Here is a 17836-nt window from a genome sequence, read left to right on the forward strand (position 1 = left end):
AAAATTATTAATCAGTTATTTTCCTAACTATTACAATTGTACTTTCAAAATTTTCCTGTTATACAACTATGATATTATGATTATTTTTTTTACAAAATCATATTAGTTTTACAATATACTTATTTAAAACATATTATTCCATAGTAAAGTGTAATAATTTTTAGAAAGTAAACTTTCAATGGCACTAAACACAATTAGTTACGACGAGCATATAATTATATTGTATCTGTTTCCTTTAGGTAAAGTCATTAAGTTAAGTTAAGCCATTAGGAATGTGCAGTCATTCGCACAATGATATAAATTAGGATAACACCTGCTACGATCTCTGAAACAGCAATAACACGTATCTGGTCCGTGGTGACTTCTACATGTTTGACGAAGGCACACTGAGGAACCTAACTTGTTCGATTCAACACCTTTTCCTCCGTTTGCATCTGTAATTAAGAAATATATTCGAAGTTAAAAAAAAAATGAAGAACTAAAAAAAATGAAGAAAGAAATATTATTTATTAAAATATGATTACATTAATGGTGATTATTTATATATATATATATATATATATATATGCATAATTTCATAGAGGAACGAGAAAATTACGATGATGCAAAGGATAACAAAATGTTAATTATTTATTTGTTGTTATTTGATGATTGAAAATTCAAACCTTTCTTGGTCGCGTCAAACTTTTGTGTTTCCCCAGCTAGATATATAAGAAAAAAAATTAGAAGTTAAAAATTAATATAGAGAAGATTATATATATAACAATATATATGCTTACAACGATGATGATTGTCATTAAGCAATGAAAAACGATAATTTATATATGTGCTCATAATTTCGTAAACATACATCCATGAGGAACGAGAGAAAGTATGATCATGAAAAGGATAGCAAAATGTGATGATGACATTTCTTGTGATGTTCTTTTGAATATCAAATTTTGCTTTGTTTTTTTTTTTTGTTTTTTGATTTTTTTTGTTTTTTTTTGTTTTTTATGGTTTAATTTGAAATCCTTACATACAGTTGTTTTATTATATAGATAAGTTGTATGTAACTATTAGCGCATGTCTCTTATGGTGATCCGTAAAAACAGTTAAACTGTTTTTACTAGTTTTAGTTCTTTCCTATTCCTTAGTAAATTAGAGATATTGTTGTTGTTTAACATGACAACTACATAAATTTACTATTATGAACCATAACAAAATATGTATACCAATTCATACATACTACACATATACAGTATATATATTTACTATTATGACAAGGTTTTTTCTAATTTTGCCTATGGATGCGACATTTGGCATTCTATTTTGCGTCACGTGTGCTTTACATTAATTTTAAGTTAGATCCAATAAATGTAAATTTATTTACTTAGAAAAGTGTTCATTTTATTTATCTTCTACCAAATCTTTAATTATTTTGGGTTTGTATTATTTAGTATTATTTCATAGCAATACTCTATATAGTTTACTTTGGTAAAAAAAAGTAATCCATCTTACAAGAATATATCTATTTTAATTTATACAATTTGTAAATTATTCACTAATTTTTCTTTAAATTTCTTTACTCTTTGTTTACCAAATCTTTAATTATTTTTGGTTTTTTATTTAGTATTATTTCATAAAAATCTTAATAGTTTACTTTTGTTAAAGAAAAAGTAATCTACTTTACAAGAATAAATTTATTCTATTTTGTTTTTACGATTTATAAATTCTTCACTAATTTTTTTTATCACAACCGTAACTTTCTTAAATTAACTATTTTTATCGGTTTCACATGTCAATATATACTATATATTAAACTATAATAAAGTAGAGTTCTGAGAAATTGTCATTTTGCACCACTCTATTTTATTAACATGTGTCATTTTTTTTTCAATTTTAATGGAATAAAAGACTCATTATTGCTAATCTAAAACTAAATTGTCTACACACATTTTTTAATTTAAGACTTTTTATTTGTTCAGTTTCTTTAGGTTTACATTTACTTCGCTCAATCAATAACCTTTAAGACATTATAGGTGGACGTTTTCTTTTGTTCAAACTATTCATGTTGCAATAATGAATTAATTACAATTATTATGCTTTATAACTGTACTTGTTGTCATGAATGTATTTACTCAGAATAATGTGTCAATGGAATTTCTTACAAACTTCATAAAATGTTTAGTGTATTATAGAAGATCTAATGCTCACATGACTAATAAAGAAGAAAACTATCATGCACTACATGTCTTTCTTTTCCTGCAATTTCCATGGTACTTTCTTTTTTCTTATGAAGTTTTTTAAAAAATAATGATGTCTTGCAGTATGATGATTAACAAATTAATATATCGATGACTATTTGAAGAAGTCATTCACAAAACAATGTCAATGTTTTTTTTTTTTTTGGTATAAGAGTCTTGTCAATATTTATTAGCCTCTTTCAAATGATTATGTTTTATGATAGTCATGATTTAAAGTTATTGGATTGTTTTGTAATGTATTTTTTTTTTTCAAACTACAGTTGGAAGTTTTCAGTGATGAAGATGAGCCCAATGCTAAAGCACAATCTATTTGGCTTTGAACATTCACTCATAATATTTGGCCTTAGATTCCTCTCTTAAGTCCTCTCATCTTCAACTACAATATATTTCTAAGTTTATGTTTCGAAATTTGCTCTCTTTTTCGTTTTTAAAATTTTTTTATCCCCATTACAAAAAATATTTTGCTTTGCCTAACTTTACTGTGTAATGCATATATACATGGTAAATAAATCACGTACTTCTTTATGCCCTTTGAAATCACTTCCCAAACTTTACAACAACCTTTCGCATTACACAGAAAAACATTACAAAGACCTATTGAAAATATTTAATATATATATATATATATATATATTTGTACATATTGTAATCTCAATACTTTTATCATAGATATATGTCAATCGTTAAAAGTACTATAAATTAGCACGTAGATTAACTTGTACAAAAACAAGACTACTTTTATATCGCACTGGTATTGTTTGAGTTATCAATCATACTTCATGTCTATTTTCCTGTAATCCTTGCTACATCCGTCATTATGCCAAAAAAAAGCTTACACCATTTCCAATGGTTATCTATATTTTTTTGGTTTGAATTTCTATTTTACATTTAGGGTATAATTTTGAAGAGATATGATTTAATATTTAGAGTATAAGATTAAAATTATGATGCAATTTTAGTATTTTTAGAATTTTAAAAATGATGTGCTAAATTTAAAACGAAAACTTACTTTTATGCAATTTGTGAAAATTGTCCTTTTAACATGCACACTTCGTAATATAAACTTATAAATGTATATATTTAAATTCTTTTCAAGACATATATAAATAATATCATGTATATTTTATATATAATTTAATGAAAATTTTATTTTACATATAAAAAATTTGACTTTATAACCCACACATCGCGTGGGTAACTTTCTAGTATATATATATATATATATATATATGATACTATATATATATGGACCTATGGTCTAATATGTGTGAAGCGGGAAACTGAGAGTTTTAGATAAAGCGAGAGAGAACAACTTTAGTTCTTTCTTATTGTTTTCTTTCCATTCTACATAGATATATATGGGAGAAACAAGCTATGTAAACGTTATAATCTTGGAATTATACCCAATAAGTATATATACATGTGGAATTATTTAAGACTTAACATACCAAAAAAAAAAAAAGTGTGATACACGTCGAAAATTTGCATCCATACGCAAAACTTGATCACTTTCATACCAAAATCTTAAAAGAGTACCATAGGATTTTTTAGTGGCTCCATACTATAGTATTCCAGTTTGTTTGTAATTAACTTCGGTGATTTGTGTGATACAAATTATGATAAATTTATGAAAGTAATCCTTTTGGGAAATAGTATTCTCTATATCAGCCGTTAAGACCTAGGAGTTTCGAATCAAACAATCTCTTCACGTCTTGGTATTTATCGTTACAGTTGTCATGATAAATGGTAGCGCGCGTCCCATGTTTTTTTTTTGATTATTTCTATATGTTCTTGTGGTATCTAATTCGACATGACGATTGTCCTTGTAAAATCATGAAGGGATGGTAATGTAAGTAAGGCGAGATTTTTTTTTTGTTGGCATCCCAGTTTGGTCTTAGCCGAGTATTGACGATATGGTTGTAACAACGGTTCCTGCTCATCATTGGAAAGATGCAAGTTTATCGGTTATTTTGTTATTTAACAACGGTTCCTTCACTTTCTTTACATATCAGAAGGACCAGAAGTTGTCTTCTTTTTTGTATGAACGACACAAAGTTGTACGTAGACATATAATTGTGACCTCTCGGTGCCATTGGTAAAATCATGTGACCAGCTTCAATCTACATAAAAACCGGCAAAAGATATCTCCTGTTTTTATTGTTACTCGGTCATATCACATGTATCGTGATCGGCATAACTTATATACAAGTAGTAGACTAGATTAGATAACAAATATATATATATATATATATATATATATATATATATATATACTAGAAGTCATCCGTGCTACGCACGGGTTTAGCTTAAATTGTTGTTTAATTATAGTAATTTGGAGATTATTAATTTTTATTTGTTTACCAACCAATGGTTATTTTATGATTTTAAAAATACACTGATCATATTAATTTTTTTTGGGTTCATTTGTTTGATGTTACTTGAGTTTTCTTTTGATATATAGTATTAGAGTATTTCAACACATTGAGAAATTTTTGATTGCATAGTAGAGTGTTTATGGTATTTTCTCTCTTTAGATTTTCAATACATATTAGAGCATATGCATTGGTGAGAGAGTCATTGAGTTTCTCATCATATAATAATATTATTTTAATATAGAGAAATTTAGGGGCTTCTTTCTAATATGAGAATTTGTTAAAAATACCATTTTTGAGATACTCTTTATCAAAAATATCTCTTTTTGAACATTTTCATTTTTGCCCTCTTTTACACAGATTATAATATGTTAAATTAATTTTAAGAATTTTTTTTAGGTCTGAGTTCTCTATTTTATATTTAGGATATAATTTTGATGGAGTAAAGTTTAGTATTCGGAGTTTAGAATTTAGAATTTAGTCATTTTACACATTAAAAATGGGTATTTTTGAAAATGAACAACATGAAAGGGTATTATTAAAAAATGACATAAGAAAAGGAATTTTTTGAAAATGTGCTATTTGATATTAAGATTCCTAAAAATATATGATACCAATATACAATGAGCATATACTACTCAAAACTATAGAAGTCAAATTAATCATATATAGTATAGAAAAATGTAACTCATATCGTACCATGAGATAGAAAGACATCACAAGCTTAACAACATGGTTTTTAAGCATATGATAGTAACATACAATTTTCCTTTTTTATAATAGTTTAAAATACGTTTTTTCTTAAAGATGAAGACTAATAAGAAAATAAATTTACCATGGAGAGACTCATATGCATTGTCCAATACAAAAAAAATTTAGCTTGCTTTACCACATGAATGCCCAAAAGAAAAAAAAATAGAGATTCTAAAATATAAGAAAGGAACAAAACCTAACATGCTCAACATATTCAATCACGATAGTTCATTTTTTTCATGATGTAGTAATATTAACACAACCAACAAACACGACAATCTGAAGTAAAAATAAAACATGGTTTAAGGTCCGACCCATAGGCCAAGCAAGTAAAGCCAAGGATTAGGGCATCAATTTTTCTGGTGCATATTTTAGGCCAAAAGTTTTAGGTCTTCTATGTAGGATAAAATAAATTATAAGTTCAGTTATTATTGGATTTTTTTTATAAGTTCGAAAAAATTTAGAAGTTCAAGTTTTATATAAGAAAACAGTATATTATTCATGTAGATATATCCAACTTACGGATGAAATTTTATTAGGTCTATGTGAAAACCTATTTAATCTTTTCAATTGTTGGAGAATGGGCATTAGATTAATGTTAATTAAACTTGTTGTTACTGAGATTTAAAGTAAAATTTTAACTTCGAAAAAAAAAATTTAAAACTCTAATAAAAAAGTTTCCATATTCGAAAAGCTTGAAAAACAGTAATGAGTTATTAGGCAATATAATATTTATTTTCGTATAAATGTTTAAATGAACATGAAAACATTGAAAAGACAAAGAAAAATGTGAGCAAGCAAAACAAACTACAATATGGAAATAATGAAAACAATTTTTTTATATTACTATTTTTATAATTTTATTTACAATAATAAAAATAATTTTTTTAAAAAACATTGACGTATGGCATCCAAAATTGTCAAACATTTTCAAACATACATAAACACTCTGATGAATAAATAAATTTGTCAAACATTTTCACATAATTTTTTTCTTTGTAGTATTAATGCGAATAAGAAACATGATAACCTGCGTTAAAAAAATTCGAATTATTCAAGAATATCTATTAAAATTTGGAAAAATATATAAAAATAATAGAATTTTTCATAGGAACCTAATGACTGAAATTAAATAATAGTGACTGAAAATTTGTGTTAAAAAGAGGGTAATTAGGGATTGAATTCTAATTTTATGGAAAACGGAATGAATTCTACTTTTATGGAAAAAGAATTGGTAAGATCTAATGAAGAATAAATGAGTAAACAATCATCATATTACTTATGGAAAACATCTCACCATTAGATTATATAAGATTAAAGGCCAGAAACATCGCTGAATTAGAAGCCTTTGCCCAATTTTCTTCATGGAAACCCAAAATTTAAAATTTGAGCCAAAAATTTATAAATTGATAAGATAATTTTGAGAACACATAAACATCCCACAATCTAACATAATCTAGAATCATTTCTTGCCTATGAATCAGATTGAAATACAGAAATAAATTGTATACATAATTTAGAATCTGTTCTTGCCCCTGGATCATACATAAGATTGAAACTCATATTTATCATTTCAAAATAAATTATCATCAGTTTTTTTCTAGGATGATAAATAGTGGTTTTAGATCATAAGGGGCCTACAATTGGTTCTTATTGAAGAAGAGAAAAAATAAATGTTGAGATTTGTTTGTTTGTTTTATGGGCCAATAGTTACTTAGGTCCAAAGTACAAATGAGTTTAGTTAATTAGGTCCAAACAACAAAATAAGACAGGTGTTGGATAATTAATATGTTAAGTGTCATCTTCTTAGCAAAAGTTGAGAAAAACCTTCTCATATTATATAAGATATATTGAATCAAAAAGTGGAAATTGTGAGATTGTTAAATTAGTTAGTTGTCTTTCTCATTTGCTTAATTTACAGCATGCTTAAAAATTTTGTTTTGAACCAATAAAAAGATATATATGAACACCATACACGTGTGCTAGCTAGAGCCCAAGGTCCTTAATACTTGCCATAAGTTGGATATATGTGCACACTTGATATACTTGCCTAATTAGTTAGATATATATGAACACCATACAAGTGTGCTAGAGCCCAGGGTCCTTAATACTTGCCATAAGATTCAGATCCTCTCCATGGTCTAAAAAGACGTAAGCTTCACCCTTCTTGTAAGCTTCCATTCCTTGGATTTCAACTCTAGCGATAGTGTTCCTTTCGGGATCGTACAAGACAATGAAAAAAGAATCGTAATCATAGGCGGGCGAGAACACAATTTCACCCCTGTTAGTCATTCCAGCAATGCGTATCTTAGTCCATGCAAATGAATACAACCAAGGAGAAGGCAAAATGTAGGTATGCCTCGACCATTGATGCTTGTCGGCGTCTTCTAGAACCCACATTTTGATACCGGTATATAAATCTTTACTAGAATAGTTGCGCTGAAGCATAGCTAATTTACCCTTGTAGTTGACCAGAACTGATTCAACAAGTTCCCCATCAGTTGATTCAAGCTTTCCTTCCATGTCTTTAGCTCTCTCGATATAAGAGAACTTCTCAGATCTAACATCAAAGCAAACTATGTCACGAAACCTTAAAAAGCACTCAGAGAGAACAGCTAAATAATACAACACACCGTTGATGCATATCCCATCATATACATGACCGTAATCACTAGGACCAACACCAGCACCATAATGTGGTATATCACATTTGATCATTCTCCATGACAAACTTTTCCCAGTTCCTAATGTTAGAATATGATGGGAAGAGGGGTAAGCCATGCACAATACTTTGAGTTGTTTGTCAATTGGATCATACCCTAAACAGCTTTTCTCTACACGAAAACTCGTTTTCACTTTAGGTAAGGTTAAGAACTGTCCTGTGCTAGGGTTACATATCAATTGCACAGGACCATCCGTTGCATCAAGAATCCATTGAGTATTACCGTATACCAAGCCCCGAACAGGACAACAATTGTCGGAGGGACAATTCATTGGGAAGCTCGAATGAAAATTGGCGGTTATAGTAGTAGGACACGACAGGTTTTGAGGCTGTGGCGATGAGAAGAAGAACGTTTTGTGGTCTAATTTACAAGTGATCAAAATCTTCGGGTGAGACGAAGAAGATATGGTGAAGAAGGATTCAGTGAAATCTGGAGTGCGGAATGTGGAACCCCATAGCTTCGATACGCAGCTAAATCTCGCTATAGACTTTGCCGGCAGTTTCAAGAGTATCTCAATAACGAGATCGAATGGGATGTGTTCCATATCCGAACAACAAGATCATGTCTTGCGCCGTGTGGTGGAGACTCAAGTCTCTTTTCTTAAACCCTAAAGTCTCGTTTCTTTTATTTTCCCTTTGGTAAATCTCAAGGACGAACCAAATCAGTCACTTTAAACTTTATAGAATCAGGAGTAGGCATGTCGGTTTATTTTTGTGTTTAGTGTATTTTGGTTTTAGAAAAATTATAACCCAACTCAACTATGCTATACTCACAATTTGATTAGGATTGTGTTCGGTTTGATTTAGTTCGATTCAATAAAGCTCGGTATGGTTTTTAGTTACATATTAAACTTCAAAAGTAAAGTAAATCCAAAAAAAAACTTTAAAATTTTCAATTCATCAAATTTATTAAAAAAATCGATGGATGTAAACTTGGAAAAAGAATAGAGAAGTATGAGAAAAGAGTTGTGAAAAGTGTAAACATTTTAAGGTTAGAGAAATATAATAAAAATTAATTTATCACATATTACCTACTATATTAAAATAATATTAGTTTGTCACATATTACACACACATTTAATTATGTTCATGTTTTGATGACTATAACATACATAGATGGTGATTTTTTTTGTTTCTTGAATGGATTTTTATAATCATAAGAACATATACAATCTAATGTTGATTCAATCAAATGCTAGTTTCATGTAGTTTAAAATAATACAAGTTTTTTTCCAAGCAATTTTCAATTTTATTAGTTTATTTGGTGTGAGTTTATAGATTTCTTAAATAAAAGTAAGCAAAATCAAAATTAATTAATCATCTATTTGGATCCAATTTGATGCGGTTTTAGTTAACTCACTGTGAGAGCAGCCTTAGTTTCTAATTAAAAACTTGATTTAATTTTGGTTTTTAGGATACATACTAATTACCTTAACAAGTTTGTATGGGTTTTCATATCAACAAGAGATCATAAAGAATAGCATGCCACATATATTGATGTTTTGAACTGCCCCAACTATATCACGAGTGTCATGTGTCCATTTCTAAGAAATCTCTAGACCTTTATTACTACACATACTACGATCCCCACCACCCACAACAAAGAAATGCAGTTGTGTTTCGTTAAGGCTGTCAGGTGTTACTAAATACGTACTCTACGACTATGTGCAAAGAAAATATCATTCTCATGTCACAAAATTCAAGCACCAGCAATAACCTGTTTCTTTTAAGACCAAGACACCCCAACATTTCATATGATGCATATTGTCAAAAATTGAGAAGCTTATAATACCCATCTCTAGGAGATGGAAAGTTTGAAAGGCTCATACTTACCTTTCAACTGGAAAGAACATGGTTTACACTGTAGACATAGACATGACAAAGAACATGGAAAGAACAGTTTCTCCTTCTATACCATAGACATGACAAAGAGCATCAACTTTCATTCCAATCGACTTAATCTGACTTTGCTAAAACGCATCTTGCAACACCTCCTTTTCATTTACCTGACAATTAAGCCAATACCCTGATTTAACAAAATAATCTCCACTCTTAATTATGCATCTAGCTAATACCAAAAATCAAGTTCATGATAGCTGGTTTTATTGCAAAATAAAATAGAGAAATTCCCTAAAATAGCACTAAAACAAGTTTTATGGACAACTATATAGCACACATTCTATAAATTTCCAAAAATAGCATTATTTAACACATTAAAATATTTAAAATTAATTTTTAGAATTTTTTTTTTTTAAGTTTGGGTTCTCAATTTCACATTTAGGGTATAGTTTTTAGGTGTAGGGTTTAGTATTTTGAATTTATAATTTAATTTTAAAAAATTAATTAGTGCTACTTTTGGAATTTTAGAGATGTTGTGCTAAGTTTGGGAAAAAAACTTATTTTGTGCTATTTTGAGAATCTTCCAATAAAATAACCCATGGACAATTTTTTTTTTTTTTTTTTTGAATAAAATGTAAAATTTGTTTGAAAAAATCGTTTTACATCAGCGTTTGTTTAAAGGGTGTTAATTGTTTAACTAAGACTTAGAAAGGAGAATAAAACAGAGTAAGAAACAGAGTAAAACACAGTGTTATCTTGAAGCTAGCCACATTCCCATTGCAGCCGCATATTTTCCGTTGTTATGAGTGTAGATGGATAGCAATCTGTCTCTGATGTTCCGGTCCAGTAGTTTGACAATTATCTATAACGTTCTTGATTTTTTCTTAGTATCTACATGTTCATGCTTTTTCTTGATTTCAAGTTCTTGTATCTAGTTTTCAGTTACGTTCTTAATTTTTCGGAAGTACTACTATCTAAAGTCTAGATCACTATAGAAAATACGATGTTGATGTCAAAGGTACAAATAACTTTAACGTTTCTTGACTAATTTGCTTGGAAGTAAAGAGAAAGAAATGACTATACGGGTCAAGAATTGTATAGATGGAAAATATAAGGTGAACTTTTAAAAATTATCATAAACGTGCTATACTAAGTAAACTGGAAGATGCAGCGTTTCAACATTTTTAAAACTATTTCACTTTTCCTCTCTAGCTTTTTTTGTTGTTTGGAGATTGAGTGATGGACGAGTAATGTGTATGGTGGAACCAGCGATCAAGATTTTTGTTTTTTTTACTATCTATACAAAGAATATACATGAAGTGGTTTCTAGTAAAGCATACAAGTTTTAAGTTTACGAAGTCAAATTCAAACTATTTTTTTTTTTTTTTTTGTAATTAGCTAGCGTTCGTGCTAGTTCGAGTCTAGTGCTGATTGTGTAAGGAGGAGTCATGTGTGTTTGTGAAACAATTTAGAGATACTAATTTGAGAGAAAGTGAAACCAAGACTTCATCTATTTGCTCTTTTTAATGTTAAAAATAGAGAATATAGTTTCATAAGGTATCTGTAGATACAAATTAAATGCTAGTATGCTACATACACGCAAATAGTATTATCTTCTCTTTGCATATAATACAGATGGCTTCATGACTTTTGTATTTTCTCACTTTAGTATTGTAAGCTAGTATTCATAAAGTCAAAATCACCAGTTAACTATAGCTAAATATCACATTGTTTTGCTTTCATCTCTAAACGCAAATTTCATATGGTAGAAGCAGATTAGGCTTCCTTTAATCTGATCGTGATTAGTGATTATATATCTAAACAAAAAAGAACTTGAGACCATGTTAGTGCAACTGCACACAAAAATCCCCAGAAGATGCATTTCAACAAAAGTTTCCTAAAAGTTATTGTATACAGGGTAGGTAGATAACAGAGTAGCATATTCTACACAGCTTAAGAAATTTTACTCAACTCTGAGTTACTCTTTAAGGTGTAACAACAGCTTCTGAGTTACTTTGCTCTGATTATAACAAGCTGCTCAAACAGTAGATGTAATAGCTTTCACCTGCAAAGTTCATGAAAGCCTAAATAAGACTTGAGGCTCAAGAAAACTTCTGAAACGTCATAATTGATTCATTATCAATGGTCCATACTAACAAAAGATTAACATACCTTGCCAACTGCAAACGAATCATCAATCAAACCGTAACAGTTCGAGCAATTTCAAACAAACAAGACTCGCCGAATGAACACACACGCGAGATTGATTCGAACTTCCCCCAAATATCACCATCTTCACGTTTCTCCAACGCCACCTCCACGCACCAAGCAACATCCCGGCTCCCATTATAATATCCCAGAATCACTAACTTGCCACCAAAACTCACCATTCTAGACTCAATATAAACGAGAGCAGGCCAAAGATCTACACCCTTGACAGGTCTCCACACCATATCCCTTGGATCGTACACGATAATAGAAGAACCAAAACCCGCCAGATCAGGAACATTAATAACATACAGCAAATCATCAACCACACAAGACGAAGCGTGCCAGAAAAGCCTCTGTGGACTTGTAGGTCCCCGATCCTCCCATCTGCGTAGTCTCGGATCGTAAACCAAACAAAACGGACGATCCATAATGTAAATCTTATTATCCAAAACCGCAAGTACAGGAAACATGCTAATCGAACTAGCAACAGGAGAGAATGGAGCTGCAGGCACAGTTTCCCAAGTCTCAGTCTCTACATCGAACACTTCTACCCAATCATAATATCGTTTCTCCCTACCTCCGACTACGTAAATCTTTCCGTCAATTACACCGGAGGCAGCGAAGCAACGATCCCTTTTCATACTCTGGAGCTGGCGATACGTGTGGGATCTGCAATCTATGACAACTAGAGTCCTTACGGGTCGATTTAAGCGGACGTTTAAGCCACCCATAACGTAAATCTTGCGTCCGATTGTGACGGCAGTGCATCCAGGATACATCGGAGGAAGGGAACTGATTCTGCTCAACCGTAAAGACATGTTGCTTCGATGGAGGATGTACCATCTTGGGGGCTCGAAACGTGGGAACGGCCTAATCAAGGTATAAAGAACCGGTTCAGTCAAGCCGAGGAGCGAGCGCGTTACGAAGAGTTGATCCGAAGAGATTACGTCACGGAAGGCTTTGGAGACTAGAGATAGCCTCGGGTAATGACATCTCCGGATGAGCGCGACGGTACTTTCTATAAGTATCACTGGGATATCTCGTCGACGAATCGGAGCAAGATTCTGATCTACTTCTTGATCGTCTTCTTCTTTCGGATTCTTGTTTTGATTATCTTCTTGTTCTTCTCCTCCTTTCTGAATCTTGGTTGGATCGCCGCCATTGGAGCCGTCGTCGGAAGTCGTAGAGATTACAACCATCGTCACCAGCAACAGAATTAACTGAACGCGAGAGCCTAATTCGATATTTGAAACAGAATTTTAATGTTTCTTCCTTTACAACGAAACCATTATTATAACGAAGACCGTAACGACGTCGTATAAGTTATTATATATTGGGCCCAACAAACTTTCTGAAACTATACATCTAATTTTGTTTATTTATCTATTGTACTAAAAAAAAAGTAAGGGAAGAAATTAGAATTAACTGAAAGTGTGAAGTAGAGATTTCAATTACAGATGTTGTGGTATTTGGACTAACATCTCATACCCCCTCTTTCATCAACACATTTTCTCAAAAACCCGCGCGTGTCCAGAGTTCGAATCCCATTATGCGGGGTACAACTGGGTACAATTGGTGCACCTAGGATGTTCAATTTTTATTTAAAAATTGTTAGAGGGGTAGTTTTGTTTTTTCATTAAAGAAGAGGGATATGTAGAATTAAAGTGGGTGTGTAGAAAAAAAATTGTTGAGATAGAGGTGCCAGATAATTAAATCAGTATTTTAAAAGGAACAAAGACCTTAACGACGTCGTCGTTAGACGATTTTCAAATGAGGCCTAATATACGTCGCATATGCGATTTTCAAATGGGCCTAATTAGCGTGGACTCGCTGTTATTTCCTTTAAGAAGGTGTTGATCACTTTTAAGTTTGATAATGGCAGAATAGAGACGGGAATTAATCTAGCTAATGGTGCTATTGCAATTTTGTGGATGAAGTTGTAAGCTTACCTCCGTGTGTTTCCTTTCTAAAGCTATGCTCGGGGTAAGTCTGCTCAACTTTTTTCAATCTTGTTCTGATTTGCTGAAAAGTCAGAGAGATGATTTTGAAATGGAATTATGTCTGTTTTTAGTTATGGCTAGCTAAATTTGGTTTGGGATCTCTTAGGTCGTTTTCTTCTTTCTGGTTGTGTAAACTTAATCAATCCTTTGTAGAAATAGCTTACACCTTACCTTTGCAGGTGAAGGATCTTCTCCGAATCACCATTCACATTCACTAAACTTGATCGTTATGGTGATGAAAATTGTAATCTGTCTCATCAATCCATGATCGAAAGCTGTGTTTTATGTAGGATATTGGGAGAAGGTCCAAGAGAAACCGTTATCTATGGTTTCAGCTTGGCTTCAATGTAAGCTAAGAACTAAGCTTTGATGAAATGGTAAGCTAAGAACTAAGCTTGAGAGTTGAGATAATTGCCTTAGATGAAATCAAAATTTTTTCTTTTGATATTCAAGTGAGACTCTTTTAAGCTTTTGGTTCTAACTTTTACAAGGAACACTATCTGATTCTCTTTTTCTTTTGTTCTCCAGTTCGGATGCAGAGTGTTCATCACATTTGCGGCAAGTCAAATCAAGAACCAAGGCACTTTGGTTTATAATCAAACACCAAATATAGGAACTTACAAAAAAGCAGCGAAATGAATGAATGATAAGATGATAGGGACTTTATGTTTGTGTTGTATCATGAAATGTATGTTTCATACAACAAGTTTCGTAAGAAAATTTTGTCAAAAGGCTAAAACAAGAATGGCCTACGCAGCTAAAGAAATCTACTCAAGGCTAATTCTGTAAGAGTATTCTCACTCTGCACAAAGATAAGAAGAAGAACACGAGTTACTTTTTAACAACTTTTGCTTCATATGCTCTCATATCAACAAGCTGCTAGCTAAAACAGTAGATGTAATAAAAGATCCTTCAGCTGCAAATGAATGAAAAGCCGAATAAGAATTGAGATTACAGAAAATGCCATAATATCATTATCAATAAAGTCCATGCACATCAAAGATTAACATACCTTCAACTGCAAGAAACCATCCCAAAGATCATCAAAACGTAACAGAGCGAAAAAGATCAATGGAAGGCGACGTCATGGATCTAAGCACATGCGATCTTGATACGACCTTCCCCCGAATCTTTCCTCCTTCAAGTCTCTTTAAGGCAATCTCTATGCACCAAACATCTTTAAATCCATACCGGTTGCAAGTATTGCCCAAAATCACCAAGTTCCCACCAACATTGGCCATTTTACAATAATAATAATTGAGACTAGGCAAACCAGATACACCGCTCAGAGGTCTCCAATACAACTCATTCGGATCATATACCGAAACAGAACAAGAATCAATACTATACAACGAATCCTCAACCACACAAGACGACTGGTCCCAATATCTCAATAATGGACTTGCCGGTCCCCATGACTGCCATGTACCTTGTCTTGGTTCGTAAAAACAACACTCAGGATCCAACATGTAAATCTTCTCTTCCATCACCACATATGACAGAAACGCTCCTTCTTCCATACTAGAGTTGTGATCGTATGGACCAGCAACACTACTCCAAATCCCAGTCTCTACATCGAACACCTCGATCCAATTATCATCTCTCTGCTCGCAACCTCCGATCACGTAAATCTTTCTGTCAATTGCTCCGGCGGCTGCGGAGTTGCGAGCCCTCTGCATTCCCGGGAGCAAGCGACACTTGTGAAATCTGCAGTCGATGACTAACACGTCCGATGTGGGCCGATCATATGATTCATCGCATCCACCGATCACATACATCTCGTATCCGATTGTGACCATAGCAGCTCCAGGCTTCAGAGGAGGAAGTGAACGGAGTTCGGTCAGCCGTAAAGAGATCTTTCTTGGAACGTTACGGTTGAGAATGAACCAGCTCGGTAAGATATTAAGATGGAATCGGATCGAAGCGTAAAGAACAGGTTCGGTGAGGCCGAGTTGCGAGCGCCTTTGGTAGAGTTCCGGCGAAGAGATGACGTGATGAAAGAATCTTGAGAAGAGAGATACCTTCGGGTAATTACATCTCTCGACGAGTAAGAGGATGCTTTCGGCGAGTCCTTCTGGAATGTATAGAGTAACCGGAGCAAGATTCTGATCTTCTTCTTTAGGATTCTCGTTTTGATTCTCTACTTGTTGCGGATTCTTGCTTGGATCGCCGCCGTTGGAGCCGTCGTCAGTAGTTTCAGAGATTAAAGCCATCGCCGCCGTGTGAAGTCTTCAGCAGCAACGAATTTAACTGAAAGGGAGAAGACTAGAGTAGATTTTTTCAAGAAGCTGTTACATTCCTTGTGGTATTTATAATGAAACCATAATTCAGAAACTTCGTTTAAAGCGATTCTTTTGTATTAATTCATTTTTTCTTTTTAATTTTTACGTAAATTGTAATATATTAGTATCATCTAATTTTTATAATGGATTTTTTTTTCCCTTCAGTCTCAAAAACAAATCACCTCTTTTATAACGTGTCAAACGTCTCTCAACGTGACTCACAAGCTACTCTGTTCTTCCTACTTAGAAAACTCAAGTTTGTGTTTCAAATGGCGTACTTAAATGCTTTGTATTCTTAATTCTTAAACATATTTGTAATCTTAGGCTATATTTTTTCATGTGCCTTGTAGAAGAAGTTAAAGGTAGTTTTGTCTTTACAAGGTCAAGAGTGAGGGCAAATTTTTTATTCTAATTAAGCTCAGAACTTTGAATTTCTTCATTGTAGTTAGTTCCCCCTATAGACCCTAAATCTTTGTGTTTGCTTCATCTCTAAACCATAATATCATAATATTGCTCATATAGTCATATATATGATCGCAGATTAGGTTTCGTTAAATCTGATTGTGATTATTTATTATTGAAGAATGATATATTTCAAAAAACAGAAAGAAGCAGAAACTAGTTAAACCAAAGTTGCATTCCAACAAGTCTCCTAAGAATCAGTACAAAGAGAAAGAGTGGCCAACTCTACGCAAGGCCTATTCTATTAAGAGTGATCACATTCTTGCACGAAGGTTAAGAAGGAAGACGAATTACTCTTTAAGGTCTCAGATAAAACAGCTTCTGCACCACTTTTTGCTTTATATTTGCTCTCATATTAACAAGCTGGTAGCTAAAAAACAGTAGGGCGTTTGGTGAACCAGACGCAATATCTAGACGCGGATGCAGATTGTTGTTTGTTTAGTGATAATTAAAATAATAACTGGATTAGGTATTTGGATGAGTTTTGAAAACTCATCCAAAAAACACTAAATTTCTGAATGAGTTTTTTTGGAGAGTTTGGATGAGGTAAACTCATCCAAAATTGGTAAAAATCAAAAATACCCCTATTTTAATTAAATAATTACAAAGTATTTTTTCTCAATTCTAATATTAATAAAACCCTAAAATCTCAATTCTTCATCCATCAACCCGCTCATTACCACAAAATTACGTTTTCCCGCCAAAACCACAAAAACTAGGTTTTCCAATTAAAACTGCAAAAACTAGGTTTCCCAACAAAAAGACAAAAACTAGGTTTCTCGCCAAAACCGCAAAATTACGTTTTCCCGCTAAAATCGCAAAAATTAAGTTTTCCCGCCAAAATCGCAAAAATAACGTTTTTCCATCAAAACTGCAAAATTACATTTTCCCGTTAAAACCGTAAAATCTCATTTTCCCGCCAAAACTCGTTTTCTCGCTAAAACCGCAA

The 17836-nt window shown here is 32.2% G+C and overlaps 3 pseudogenes across 2 annotated transcripts; all 3 read right to left on the reverse strand.

Moving 5' to 3' along the window:
• Positions 1–7294: 7294 nt before the first annotated feature.
• LOC104753412 (F-box protein At3g61340 pseudogene) lies at positions 7295–8684 on the reverse strand (annotated as a pseudogene). The gene has a single exon (XR_015583688.1). The product of XR_015583688.1 is annotated as an F-box protein At3g61340 pseudogene (transcript).
• A 3430-nt stretch (positions 8685–12114) lies between these two features.
• On the reverse strand, positions 12115–13370 carry LOC104749919 (putative F-box/kelch-repeat protein At2g29800 pseudogene; annotated as a pseudogene).
• Positions 13371–14711: 1341 nt separating this feature from the next.
• On the reverse strand, positions 14712–16437 carry LOC104753413 (putative F-box/kelch-repeat protein At2g29780 pseudogene; annotated as a pseudogene). Its single transcript, XR_015583517.1, has 2 exons — positions 15156–16437; positions 14712–15059 (listed from the first exon to the last, which is right to left on the reverse strand). The product of XR_015583517.1 is annotated as a putative F-box/kelch-repeat protein At2g29780 pseudogene (transcript).
• Positions 16438–17836: the final 1399 nt, after the last annotated feature.

Source organism: Camelina sativa, chromosome 16 (assembly GCF_030686135.1).
Source record: "Camelina sativa cultivar CO46 ecotype springtype chromosome 16, ASM3068613v1".
Taxonomy (NCBI): domain Eukaryota; kingdom Viridiplantae; phylum Streptophyta; class Magnoliopsida; order Brassicales; family Brassicaceae; genus Camelina; species Camelina sativa.